Source organism: Zootermopsis nevadensis, unplaced genomic scaffold (assembly GCF_977971745.1).
Source record: "Zootermopsis nevadensis isolate Lab colony 2312 unplaced genomic scaffold, Znev_1.0 Znev_ptg000001l, whole genome shotgun sequence".
In the NCBI taxonomy this organism is placed as follows: Eukaryota; Metazoa; Arthropoda; class Insecta; order Blattodea; family Termopsidae; genus Zootermopsis; species Zootermopsis nevadensis.
The window spans coordinates 9,997,274-10,012,523 of NW_028259133.1; the positions used below are offsets into that span (position 1 = coordinate 9,997,274).

General features: G+C 35.1%; 1 long non-coding RNA gene across 5 annotated transcripts in view; it reads right to left on the reverse strand.

Annotated features, from left to right (window-relative positions):
• LOC110829915 (uncharacterized) overlaps nt 1-15,250 on the reverse strand; it is a 588,956-nt gene that overhangs the window by 33,717 nt on the left and 539,989 nt on the right. For 4 of the 5 annotated variants that reach the window (XR_015533600.1, XR_015533605.1, XR_015533602.1 and 1 more), the window contains exon 4: nt 4,768-4,799. This is a non-coding gene — a long non-coding RNA (uncharacterized LOC110829915). Of the gene's footprint in view, nt 1-4,708; nt 4,800-15,250 lie in introns of all 5 variants that reach the window. The other variant, XR_015533601.1, reaches the window with a different exon arrangement.

The following is a 15,250-nucleotide window of genomic DNA, read 5'->3' on the forward strand; positions in this document are numbered from 1 at the left end:
TTTAGTTTTCAGCATTTTAGCCTTAAAATACGTATCAGGAGAAAGTTTCTCGTTGTGAGAAAAGTCGGAAAGTAAAATATGTTCTTGTTATACACTGAAAACTCCACATCTTGCATTCGTATGTTTAATCACAAGGTTTCTGATTAAATATTTCCTCTTTGTCTATTTCAACATTTCTAACGGGTTTAGTGATGTGCTGCTAAAATAATAATTTTTACTGTACGCGAGAATTATTTTACCGTTTACAGAGCTTATTCTTTATGTTGTGTAAGATCAATTTGAATCGTGAAACCGTTACAAAATAGCCGAGCTAATTAAGCGCTAATGCGTGTTATCTGAAAGTAAGTAACGTGTTCATGACACAAGTATATGACATATAAAGTAGCTACGCAGATCTGTTTATGAGACTTGCATTGTTAGAGGGTAACACTCTTTCCATATTTTACTGATTTCAACTTAGACTCCTGTTATTACATTTCTTGTAGCTTTTGGATTTACAGATAATTATAGAAACATTCTCTCCCTTTATTCTTTCCTAACAAGTAGCTGTACCTTTAATCAAATATTACATGACAATAAGGAGATGAATTTGTGTAAATATATGTTCACTTAATAAGTGAAAATATTGTACGAAGACATATAGGCAGATATAAGTATTTTGTCTTTACCTTCCAAAGTCTTTTCCATTGTTAACTATTTTTAAAATTACTCAGTGCGAAGTAGACTTCTTTACTGAATGTAAATTATGGTTCATCTTCATTGCCAAATTATAGTTGAGATGTTAGGAAAGAAAACAAATTAGTGGAAGAAAGCTTTACCTCACCTTAGATGGGACAAACTCATGAGAAACGACCAGTAGTCTTTTCCAATACGTGCATTAACAAACCACAATAGCCAGAGTTGACTTATGGCCTCACAAACCCATCCAGAATCTGCAGTAGGTGAAAGATATAGTAAAGAATAAACACCCCGTTCTCTTTTCCTCCCCACACACAGCCATCTTTCTTTTTTCAACCAACTCACCCCTTTTTTCTTTACAACTCTAGTCTTCCCACAAAGAGCTCCCTAACTCTGATCGCTAATATGAAAGAACCCCTTTCAGCAAGCGGTCTTGTTCTAATAAAAAGGGAATGTTTGGTTAATGTACCTTAAGGTTTGCTTAGTTTCACCTCCGTCTGTCCTTTCAAATATTTCCCCAAACAAAAATTGTAAATCACCAACAGAAAATGAAGACTTACAAGATGTTTACAAAGTACAGACTATTCATTTTGATAGGCTTAATATTATGTCATCATAAGCAATTGAAATTTTATTGCGTGTTATTAATAGACGCTTGAGACACCTAGTTTAGTGCAAATAGTAGGTTCAAGCCATACGTTCTATGACACTGAACGCTCATATTTCTTCAACAATAAGTTGTACACAAATATATGTCAATTTTCGTACAATACTAGCAGGTAAGTGTACCTGATGGACTGTAAATAATACAAAATACTATTTCCCAGGTCTGTCTATGTTACTTTACTTTTCCTTTAGATACAAATAAGTTTAACAGAAGCACAACTCGATTTTAACTCTTGTCTCCAGACTAACACAGATAAGGTGTCTTTCTAGTAGAGAAATTTAGAGTTTTGATGCAGAGATATTGTAATTAATGTTGCCACAGTATTTAAAAATTAATGTACTAAAGTATATGGTTGTTTGTGTTATGCTATTTCTCCACACAGGGTCTAATTATTTTATACTAATAACACTCAGGTGATTTACTAAATGTTTAATAATGAAGATCCCCGACTAATTTAAGTTACAGAGAACCACTTGTAGCATTCCATTTTATGAGCAATTCTCACGAGCGGCGAAAGCGATATAAAACTACGTAATCTCCATCCCACAGGTTCCTAAACACAAATAATTACAATAAAAATTAACTCGCTTACGTAGTTTATATTTAAGTTAACCAACCGAGAAACTGGAAGAAGTTATGACATTACATCGGAACTATTGATACAGATTCAGTTCACTATTTTCTGGAGACAAGATCCTTGAATAGGGCAAGAAACCACAAACACTACTTTAAAAGCTTTATTTTCGTGACCATGTAATATTTGTGTACTAAATATTATCTTGAAGTCGACAGGCTATCGCTGATTGTTTATCGACAAAACAGATTCCCAACAGCGTTACAAAAACTAATTCAACTGGATATTAACAAACACTATGGTTTAAGAAAAAGATGAATAACATTGCTTTTTCTCGAAAATAAACACAAACGACATCTGTAATAAGTTCAGTCAAAATTTTATAAGGTAAATTTTAATAAGAACTGCATTCGGTTTATATATAACGTTTCTCTTTATAACTGGAATCATTCTATAAATATTTTCCATAGAAAAGAATTACATATTTATGTTACTTTTAAAAACCTATACACGTAATTCAGTTTGAAACGCAATTAATTTTCAAAATTATAATACTTTAAAATTTTATTAAATCAAAACGGCATCCGACAGCATTATTCAGAGTTATCTACGTATATAGGCTATATTTAGACCCAAGAAAGGGGAGGTAGCAGGGCGAGTATGGCTGAAATCGCATGGATCTGCATAATTTGTAAGCTTTCACCAAATATTATAAGACTGAAGAAAGCAAGAGGTATGAAATAAGACGGATCTAATAAATAATCTACAACTTTTAGCAAATGCATACAGAATTTCAGTTGTAAACCTTAGAGGCAAATGTCATTTAGGAGACCTTGATATAGATGACAGGATAATATAAAAACTTCTATTAAATTAGCGTATGAGGTTGTGAGTCACAATTTATCTGACTCAGGATAGGGTTCAGTGGAGGGGTATCGTGAACACGGTAATTATTTATCGATTTCCATAAGAGGCTAGGAATTTCTTGATCAACTGAGCGACTGTCAAGACTCTGTTCCATGCAGTTAGGTATTCATAAAACTGTAAGTAAGTAAAGTAAAGTTTGTCCTACTATACGCCATGTAGGCGTTTGGGGTGAGTGGAGGTATAGCTCCTCTCTTCCTTGACCTCGGCACTAGACGGGGGTGAGTGGTCAGCATCACGCCCCGGCCGGCTTTATCCCCGGGAAAGGACCCCGGTACCCATTGTAGAGGAGGCTGGGTGGGCCCCAGAGCCGGTCTGGACGCAGAGGCTAGAGGAAAAATCCTCTGCTCCCGTCGGGGATCGAACCCCGGTCGTCCAGCCCGTAGCTAATCACTATACTGATTGAGCTATCCCGGCTCATATTCATAAAACTGTAAAGAAGCCAACCCTGTCGCATTGATTCTGCGTCACCTGTACCATAAACCATAAGCCTGATACGAGGAATAATGGAAACTTTGTAATAAATAGCTGTAATCTCCAACTTTTTCATTCTACTCTGTCTCTTTCATGAGGCTAACAACACATATGACTGAGTGTGTGGCATACACACATGCTCTGGTTGTGACTGGCTCTGCTAGGTGATGAAACAATATGTTTCGTGTCCCCATCTCCACACACATTGTCACATATGATGAGCGACTTGGCACGTTTGTTTTAATCACTTGCCCATTAGCGACTCGTATGGTCCACACCACCACCAGGCCTCTGTGTGTGATGGTGAAAAACCTTTCCATCTCTCCAAACATTACACGGCTGAGCAATGCGATGCGCACTAACTACACGGTGACTCTTAAACAGTGTTCCTATGTTTCAAATCAGTTACCGATTACACTCAGCAAGCAGTTATGGGCATGAAGATTTCTGTCTTCTGGGTTGTTGCGCTGTGTAGTCTGGTCGATGTTAACCAACGTTTCAGAGGTCATACTGTCTCCGTTATCAGGGCGATAAATCACCCTGATGACTGAGGCAGTATGACCTCTGAAACGTTGGTTAACATCGACCAGACAACACAGCGCAACAACCCAGAAGACAGATATCTTCGTACTCATACTCTTCATTTCCCTGTAATTCAAATGTAACATTCTACAAATCTTGTTACCTTAAGGTAATGTATGCTTATAATATAGCAATATTATAATTTCTCTTATGTGTAAACGGCCTTGAGAAGGAATTCAGTGAAGTTGGTATTGCTTAAGATTTTAAATACGTATAAACAAATTATTATTATTATTATTTCATTGGTGAGGGGCGGCTTTTTATACAAGAGCAGACTGTGACTGAGTAAAATTTGTCAGATATTACATCAAAGTTTGGAGTCATTACCATATTTGTAATTGACGACCTTTTTATTTTTAAGAAATGATCTTATATTATAGTTATAATGCATTTTCACGCCAAATTCATTAATGATTTTCAAACTAAAAGCTAGATGAACATTTTCAAACGGCCTTCATGTAGAACTTTTCAATTAAAGAAGACTTAACAAATATTTTTTTGTTATGTCTTTGTGACGTCTCACTATACGTAGTATTAGGACTCTAGGTTGCACCTCATATTACAATAAGTACTACAATTTATTAATAATTGTATGAAATTAAAAGGTTATAATTTTAGGGGGTTTGGTTTGGATTCTTTGATGTTTTCTCGGTGGCGAGTATAAAGATGACTGAGGCTGTGAGAACTTGACATCTCAATTCGATAATTTTGTTCACGCTTTTTAAAAATATTCTCTTGTAGAGAAAGGAATAGGTGAAGTTACTTTCTGTGAATAATATAGTCAATGTGTGTTTCTTCTGTTTACTTACTTTAAAATCGGCGTAAGAAAATGAGATAATTATAGCTGATGGCCGTGTGTTACAACTACCTGGAAGGGTCGCTGCGATAGCACTGCGCAACCTGAAAACAAATCATTTCATTATACAACGTTCTATTCATCGCCAGCAGGAAAGGTCAATGTCCGAAATTGTTAGCAATTAAATTTTCTTCTAGTTCGTAAATTACTGACCACATCAAAAAAATCTTTCGAATTAAAGTTGTAGACTGAAATTATATCTACATTATACGTGGTACAAATCCATTTGAATAATCAGCATTTCTGAGAATACGGATAAAGATTAATTTGAATGCCATATAAAGTAGGCTTAATATTTGACTCACACAAATCAAAATTAAATTAAATCTACCTGTTTGAATGTAGACACCAAGTAGACTATTTACTATAAATCGATTCAGTGGTACTGAGGCAATACAAGTTGGAAACTTTCATTACACCCACTTTGAACAAAGAACACATAAAAATCAGTAAAAAACTAACTGATTCAAATATTATTTCAAGAGTTATTAAATATTTACTTATCAATGATGTGGCATGGAAAGGTGATGAAAATAAACAATTTCGCCTATATCTGTGTATTATCTACTGACGTTATTGAATCAGCAAACAGTTTAACAACACACATATTATTCTAATCTATTTTAAGCAACTTGCCACTTACACACCCTGTACCAAAACCAATATTTTACCTTTCATCATCCACTTAAAATGTTTATATTTATAAAACCCATTCGCAATATATAACTTATGGATAGTTCTTTTACTAGCATCAACTGTAAATTTTCCACCACCCCCAACCACACAAACTCGTATTTATAAAAATATATGCAGAGCTTAAATATTCCAAATATAAACATATAGAGCGTAGAAGTCATCAATTTGTTGACGGCTCCCACATATCATCCTATATAACACTCCACATACTCCACACATATGCTTCACAATTAGTCACATACGTCTGTCCACACTCTCTCGTTCAATTATGACGGTCAGTTCGTGCCAGCCTACTATCTAGCAGTGTCATACCTACAGCCCTTTTTCATTTACCCCCTTCTCCATCTGTATGTATTACTCCCACTAAACCCCTTTCATAACCATGATACCATCTCGCTACATCGACCCACTGATAAAAAATGTCTCTTGACATAATCTAATTGATACACTGTTACGGAGTTCTGAAATACAGAAACAATTTTACAGCAGATGCTTCTAGTTTACTGTACAAGAATAGAATTATATTGAACGTAACCAGAAAAAGTTTTGCAGAGTTACGTAATAACAGAGTTTTTAAATATTGTAATGTATAGAATTACAATGACGTCTTAAATAACTTAAAATTGAACACAGCGAATGAGAGACCGAGTTGCTTTAATGTATTATTCGTACGGAACTTTACACGGGATTCATGACATAAAATTTACTTTTCGGAAACACTTAGTATCAGAGTTTTAAACAAAAACTTAAGAGAGACTTTATTTCCACACATCTTTTTGACGCTGAAAGTCTACTGTTCTCTGTACCTTAGCTGCCAATGGGATTTGTAACACATCGAATGTTGACATAAAACTTTTGTTGAATCCAATTAATCCTAACTACCACTTTTGATAATTTCATCATTATTATACACTGGAATGCTTCATTAAAACTATATCATATATTTTCTTGTTTTTGTTCCTTGTGTTTAATTTCCTTGTCCTGTTTTCTTGGAGATTAAGAAGGACCTAAAAAAATCTTTGGAAACACAATTAATATCATTCATATCTGCACGGCGCGATCACGTAGAGACAGGTCCACATCTGTACTGAACCGTTCTGGAAGCTTAAAATCTAACAAAACAATTAACGATATTATTTTAATATTTAATATTATTCTTTTAATAGATATTAAACAAAATTCACAAAGACTTCCTACATAATTCTGACTAATTTGGAATCAGTAATCACGGCTTATGTTTTTATAAGTTCGTAATTTGATGCGAAGAATGTTAAAAGCCACAAAACAGAGCTTGTAAAAAGTTCTTTCTGACAGCATTCTCACAAGCGTCTTTCTGAATCTATCTGCATACATGGAAGTTGGATTGCATGGCATGTGACAGCCTTCGCCTTGAATCGACTAGATGAAACTCTTCAATGAATGATGGTACGACATGGAACAAGAACAAAATGGGTGAGAGAAAGGAGGAGGAGGTGTGAGGGTGAATTGAGATTCGAATTTCAAATTCTAGTAGTTGTTACGTGCATGGAAACTGCTGGTAGCATGCCGAACTCGGGGGAGGTGGAAATGTGGAGACGGTACGTTATTTTTAGATGTTGATTGTTCAGGTAGTAGTGGGGAGAGATTTCGGCGCCATCATGTCATCACGGAACGCTGTAACTCTCTGAATTACAATCATGAAGTTGTGATGACTCCCATTACCTAACAATATCTCTGTCTCTGCGCATTTAACGAAACTCTTGAGTATAAGAATCATTATGGAAAGGAATATTTATTTACGGAATCTCTTGTCAGTTGCACATTCAGAACCCCCATTGGCTAGGGCGCTACAAAAGATCGGATTTGCTACGAAGCAGCCCTGAGAATGAGAGCAGAGTTTGTTCTCGAAACGTTGGCAGAAGGTGTGATTTATTCACCATTCAGCCAACTGACGCTGCTTTTAACCCGAGAGTATTTCATCAAATTAGTTTATATATATTGTGCATCATACGAGATGGTTCTCAGGACAACTGGAAGACTTAAATTTAAATAAAGTATCACGTTCGAAATTTTTGCATTAGGAAAGAGTCAAGTACATATGTATATATTGCAGGAAATGTGCTTATCTCAACATTCCCGGCCCCTTCGCTCTGTGATTGCTTCTAGATTTTAAATCCGTGAATACTTTCTTATAAGTAGCATAAGTGGTCATGGAAGGCTGTGAACTTTGACCTTAGCAGATAGCATCAGTGTTATCTCAGTTGTCGGGGCCATCTAACTTTGCGTCGGCTTATTCTCCGGCAACTGTCTGACCAAGGATTTCCCCATGTAATTTCAAGGTCACTTCTGAGTATAAGTTTCCGTTACTGTTTTCAATTATAACCAAAGTTTAAATACGTTGACACGTTTCTAAAAGTCCCTGCTACCAGTTTTAATATAATACTTTCAACGATTCTCAATTTCTTACACGCGACAGATAGACAGACAGATGAACACGAAGTTAATAGCAATTTAAGGACTTGCATAGTATTATCTGGGAAAGTGTAGAAACACTGATCATGTATTTTTTTTTTTTAGAAATTAACATTATTATTGATAACTATCTTAACATTAAACACCATTTTACACGAGAACACTGCCTTTTCCGTTCGTTATTCTGCTTCGGTGATAAATTATTATGGACATGTGAGAAATGCTTCAACGCAGGTTTATAGGGCTATAAAAATAACTAATAATACGGGTTCTATTTCTGGGTGGTGACATCGTTCAGACGAAGATTGTATTACGGACGTTTCGGAGAACGTAGCTGCCGTGATCTTTGCCTTGAGAATAGAGTCAGCGAGCATTAACTAACGTCGGAAGCTAGCTTACATCTGCACAGTGCAATCAGGTAGAAACACGATCCACTTAGACGCTGAACCGTGGTGAAATTTTCAAATGTAGAAAACGATCAAGTCAGTAATAATATTAAATAAATAAATTACGATTAACTTCACTTAAAATGTTATTTTTGTAACTCAAGAATACTTCACTTTTCTATCATTAGTATATCTAACAAAAAAATTGGATTTAGGAATTAACACATTTCTAGTTCCAATTGTATAAAATTAGCTTTTTTTTTCAAACAAATCCATGAATTATTCTAGCAGAAAGACAGGTGATGGTGTAATATGCATTACACACTATATAAAATGACTTACAACGATTTACTTATTTTACTTTGCATATTACATTTTAACTGTTATTTACGTACAGAATTAAATGCAACATTGATATTAACTTAACCATAGAATTTTTGACAAATTACCTTTCAGAAATTTCCACAACAAACCTGGTAAAGAAGAGGAAAAGATAATACTCTGGTATTTTATATTCTCTTTTATTTTGGTTTAGAGTGTATAAATTGTGGTACTGTTCCCCATTTTCTTTCTAGTGAATGTTGTAGTTGTGACACTGGGTATTAAGCAAGCGAATTATGCTCCATATAAATGTGCGTCCACAATTATTTATTCTAAGTAATTAATAATTTATGCACTGGCGCAAAAACAGTGCCAGAAAGTACTGTAATAAAAATTCAGGTGTACTCGGCGGATCATTAATTTAAATAACTGAAAAAAGGTACAGAGAACAACTAGCTCCACAAAAGCCCGTTTGTCTTAATTTTCGTTAAAATGCTAGCCAGCACTATGTGATGCAAAATTTTTCACACATTACACGATTCAAAGCGGCACATGAGTGCATTTCATATGATTATCAAACAATAGCAACGTAAAAATTGTGCCAACTTTACGATAAATCTGCAATTTTAAGAGCTCTCCCATGGTAGCAGTATTGTAATAGGCATATTATTCATACAAATAAATTGTACTTTTACGTTAAAATTTGTATTTATAAGCAAGATTATTTTAAAATAATGACTATGGCTCTATATATTAAAAAAAGTTATAGTACAATTTTTTTTCCAAAATGTAACTGATGTGGAATTATATATGTATACAGCACTGAAGATAAAGATGCAGTTTAATTCTGATATCGCTTTTTAAACAGAAATCAATATTTCTTTTAGTAGATTCGATTGAAATTTTTTCATCCTGAATTCACTCCATTACATTATTTTACTAGTTGCACGTGTAATCTTTAACTAAATGCATTTTTTAAAAAAAAACAATAGCCCATTTATTAAAAAAATTAAATTATTTTCGTTGGACTGAATCGTGTATGCATGTTTCACTTCCCTTCTCTTTCAAGCTCCTAAAGCTTCTAGCATATAGAGTTTTATGGGGGTTAAGTGCAGTTTATTCAGCGTTTACTGTCAGCAGTAAAGGAATATGGATAAAACTGCCATACTAACACAATATTTAACGCCTATGTAATGAAAGATGTATAAAATATTTATAACAAAAATGCAAGAAAATTGTGCTCAATATTTTCACTCAAAAGTGCATGCTGTCCTATGACTTTATTTTTAAGAAAAACCTAAATCCTTCCCCTATCAATACGGGTTGATCTTTTCTGTGTTAATGTAACGTACAAAAATATCTTACGAAAAATTTACTGTACAAACTAAGAAAAGGAAAACCTAGTTGACACGCTGTATTTAAAACAGAGGACAACTGTTTTGTGATGTTGCACTGTTTAGAATGATAGAAGTTTACCGACGTTTCAGAGGTACTTGCTGTTTTCGTTACCACCGTCTTGAATAAGCGCGCAAGTAATTGGATATTGCTTCTCATAAACAGTGCCAGGAGTGCTTTTCGACCCTTGGGTCCAACGGGAAAATGTCCCTAGACTAGGTCGTACGTTGTCTAAAAATTATTTACCTTGTTAATGCTCTCTACTTGTGCCTACAATGAGCTAATTCAGTCCAGTCCACAGTCGGAAACACCATTTCTTTAATACCCATCTTAGTCTCGGTCTTAAAAATGGTCTCTTTGCCATAGATTTTCGCTAAATATATGTATATGCATTTTTCTTCACCACTGCGACTGGTAAATAGATTATTCTGACTTCAATATTAAACCTGCATGTATTAATATTAATCAGAACAATCGAATCCTAGAATTTGGGAAACGACACTTGAAGAGATAGAACAGACCTGTATTTCAGTTCGCTGCAATATCGACCAGTACAACAGCGGCTCAAAACAAATTACTGTCGCTACTGATAATAAAAGAAATGTGGCACTCGGTACTTAATAATTTGATTGATAGTACGCAATGTATAAAGGCGCACTATGAACACTCTCAACAAATGAAAGGAGCCATTAATAACAGAGTCCGTTCTTTAACCGAGTACGCGGAACAATCAAGACGACCGCTGGACCACTTTGAGGTAACGAAGAGCCGCTCTGTATCTTATACACAATTCATTATAATAATCACAAAACTTTCTACACATTATAAACACAAACCTTCTCTTAAGGGAGCAACATTTTCATTATTTGTTACAACAAGCAGTCTATTACATGAACAAGAATTAATCCATTAATTACACTAACTGTTAATTATAACACAGCTTTCTCTTCTCTTCTTGTATACTGTTAATTTCTAGTCGTCTAAAATTTATTTTCTTTATAGAACTCCATTGATATTAAACGTAATATACAAGACTTTAAAATTATTCTAATCGTAAAATAAACGTAATTATAATAATCTGTATTCTGAATAGATATTTAAACTTTCCCTACATTTTTCTTCATATTACATGTTCATTTTCTTACATATATTAAAACGACTCCTAAAATAAAAACCATGTTTCAAACTTTAGTTCCATCGCACACATATTAAGTTTCGATTTTATAGACGGTCTTTAAATTTTCTTAGAATGAATTTAAAGCAGAACGTTAAATGTAATTGAAAACAGTAAGAATCGGAAGGTTGAATGCTTCCGGATACAACAATTAAGAAACATTAGTTAAACATCGGACCCACTATCACTAATACTCTTCCGACTCTACAAAACCTCGGCAATTACTTATTATACCAAACAATCTGTTATTGAGTTTCTCAGAGGAGAAAGCAGTCTCTACTGAACTTGAGACAAGATCAAATTTTCCTCCTCCTTCAGCTTCTGAAATCAATAAACTAAAGCGTGATCTTAGCTATTCTGCTTCAGTAGCTGCTTATGGTATTTTTCATAGTGTCAACATTCAGTGCAGTGAAAATGTCCCACTGCTGAGATGTTGCATCGTGTAACCTGGTAGAAATTTACCGACGTTTTAGAGGATCTTTCTGTCTCTATTATCAGAGTGATGATGGAGGCAGTAATTTATTCCCTACTACAAGACACAACATTCCAGAACACAGTCATTTTAATTTTTGGAGACTTGAGAACCTGAAACATTACATTCGGTATTTAATTTTTAATTTACTAACGCCCTTACTGTGGTCAATTTGCGCCGTCTATAAAATGCCCCCGGGGCAGTTGTGACACCACACCCTTCCCTCTAGTTCCGCTTAAATATTCGCGTAGGCCCTTTTATATATTGCCATCATCACAGCTGCTATTTGGAGCACCATTATAATATAGGCCTATATAATTTCACATTGCTGCGAGACTCGATCACTTACTGAAAGGACAGAACACAGATTGAATGCGTTTGAGAACGATTATTTGAATCCCTAATATCCTAAATGTTGACATTTGACTCAAATGCGACGAAAAGCGATTTGTATTGAGAAATCTCCCCATCTGTTCAGTAGTATACCAGTGTTTTAAAAGGAAATAAAATTAAGTAAGTTTGTAGGATTACCTTCTGTAAAATGGCGAATTGTTTATTTAATAATCTCAATTCTATGATTACATATGTGATAGCTCTTACCAGCCACATTCAACTACCTTCTGAAATCACCATATCACCTTCTACATCCGCCAAAGGAATCAATTGAATGCAATTTCAGACGTAGAAATAAAACTGGTAATTTTGTGACATTTGTATTCCATAAGAATGATATTGTAGAAAAAAGATACAGTAATGAAGTATAACAAATGCAACAGTTTCGAAAATAAATAATTAGGTCACTACTAGACTTAGCTACTTGTTTCAGCTTGGAGTTGCCAAGTATAGTAAGTGTTCGTTGACAAATGGGCTCATAAATGTAGAATCCCATTTACATATGTTTAATTACATCTTTAGATATTGAAATTTCGAGCAATAAACCTGGTACTTAATCTAATGCGAAATGGTTCCGCCGTACTTACAATGCTTTTAATATCACTGACAAAACATTCCATCTCTTATTATATTCTTCTGTGAGTTATTAATTATTTTAAAGCCAATGACAAAATAATTATTTATCCTATAATTCCTTTTCTACTTTGTTTCTGGTTCAATACTCTCACTGCTCACCCCATTTTCTGTTCCATCCCCCTTTCCATTGCTACAACCAATGCGAAGTAACTATAGTGTAACCTCGGGAACCTTGTAATTGGAAATGGGAACAGACAGTTTGGGATGAGGAAGGGGAGTTGGGAGTGACATCAACAGTGAGAGGGTGGATGTGGGAAGAAGAGGGAAGAAAGATCGAAGATGCATCTGATGCTACAAATTAAATTCTGAGAAGCACGAGGGAACATGAGAGTGACGGATGGATGGGCAGAAGAAGAGCGAATCTGGGGCATACGGAGGAATCTTCCCAGAAAATGAGGTCTGATTTAAACTAACAGGATTCACAAGCCTAAAAACAACTGGGTGTCGAGGCAAGAAGTTTGAAACGGAATATAAGTGCTCGACGAAACCCGTCTGTGTTTTAATCAATAAATTTCACACCTAAAATAAATGGAATTTTAAACTCTTGTATAATTTGGAGTTTCATATTTTGTGCAAGTCACCATATCATGGAGGGTAAGGAAGGTGGGACATGTAGCACGCGTTAGAAGACACCACTTAGTAAATCTATGAGTATACTAAATGGATCATTAAGATCTTCAAGAAATAGAGTTTGAGGATGCGAACTGTAATAATCTGATTCAGGATAGGATTCAGTGGCAGGCTCTGGTGAACATGGAAATAAAATTCTGGTTTCCATAAAACCGGGCATCAGTTAACCAGGTGAGAAAATGTCGTATCAAGAAGGACCGTTTTATAGATTGAGTTAGTTATTTATTTCAATGAAACGACAGGTTGTCCCTGACAGGACGCAATCAATAAAATATGCACAGAATTTTATTAGTCGATGCACAACATCCTGTCAAAGGTAACAACGTTACTAAAATAATCTTTACACAAAAGTCAATGTTGAAAACGTTTTGAGGTACAAAATTAAATAGGAGTTAACATTTCTGTATAATTTAATTTTCTTCATGTGGAGACAATATACAACGCATCTGTGAGTGGATTGTTTTAATATTAATGTGTAATGGCGAATGTTTAAGATTAATGTGTCTGAAATTGGCAGGAAAAGTTTGACGTCATATGTGCTTACAAATGCAAGGAACAGTAATAATTAACGAATAACATATGCTGTAGTTGTGTTCATTTTGCCAAGAACGAGATACGCAGAAAGTTTGATCAGCTTGTCAATTAAAATCGTCTCGCGAACGACGTTAGACATGTAAGCCAGCAAAGCCGTAAATTTTGCAATCTTATTTACTGACATCGTGAAATTTGACCGAAACTAGAATCTGTTGTATTCTTATTTATTCGGATATATAACTGTTTTCATACTGGACTTTAGAGTTCATTTTTAGTATAGTATAAGGGAGATTAACCCTTCATCAAATAACCAAGTCCTTATTGAAGAGCCGATAATCGCGCAGCTAGACAAGACGTTGAAGCCTTATATAAAATATGAAGGTTCATTACCTTATACACATGGGCCATTCACCGGCTTCTTTGCTGAGCAAGTTCTATCTCTTTCACACCCTATTTATTTGAGATCCATGTGGATTTTATCCTCCCATCTGCGTCTAGATCTTCCGAGTAATTTTTTTCCTTCAGACATTCCAATAAACATCTTTCACACATTTCTCACCTCCGCAAGGATGCTGCATGCCTTGAACATCTCATTTTTCACGATTTGATCATTCTAATAATATTTTAAGAGCGTAATCTATAAAGTTCCTCTTGTGATTTCATCCCTCTTCGGTCTAAATATTTTCCTCAGCACCCTGTTCTCAAAAACTGAATCTAATTTCTTCTCTTAATAAGTGATCAAGTTTCATACCCATGCAAAAGAAGAGCTGCATTTACTTTAATCGAGAATTAAGCTTGTTGCTAAGTCGGTGACTGACTAATGAAAATGGGTTATTAGAGTGCTAAATGGATGTTCAGAGCCAAAAGGGTTACAGCGAGGGTTGGGAACTGAACGTTATAGGTTTGCAGTGCTGCACAAGTCTGTGCTGGCAGAGAAGGAAGAGGATTTGCGATGGCTTTGGTTTGGTGGTTTCGTAATCACCACCACACATCCTAACATTTTGAGAGACCTCGATAAAACAGATCTTTGCTCACTGCTCTACCTAAAAAGTAGGAAGCAAAATGGCGCACAAGACCCACGAAAACTTAGCTCTCTTTCACTACAGCGTGGAGGCTACTGTGCTGCTACTGGTCGGTTCTGGACTGATGGAAGTCGCGACAGCCATTTGTCAGCCTTCTACAACCTACGCATAGTCACCTTCACATCAGTCTGCTCAGGACAGAACGTAACTGCTTCGTGCGAAGATAAAGAACTGCTATTACTAGACATGTGTTGCTTGCAATGTTGATGATGATGTTGATAATGACAATAGTAGTTTGATTCAATTTATTTATTCAGTGCTTAACAACAAAAACAATACTGCTGATTAACAAATTTTAAGCATTAATAATAGAAAAATTAGGAAG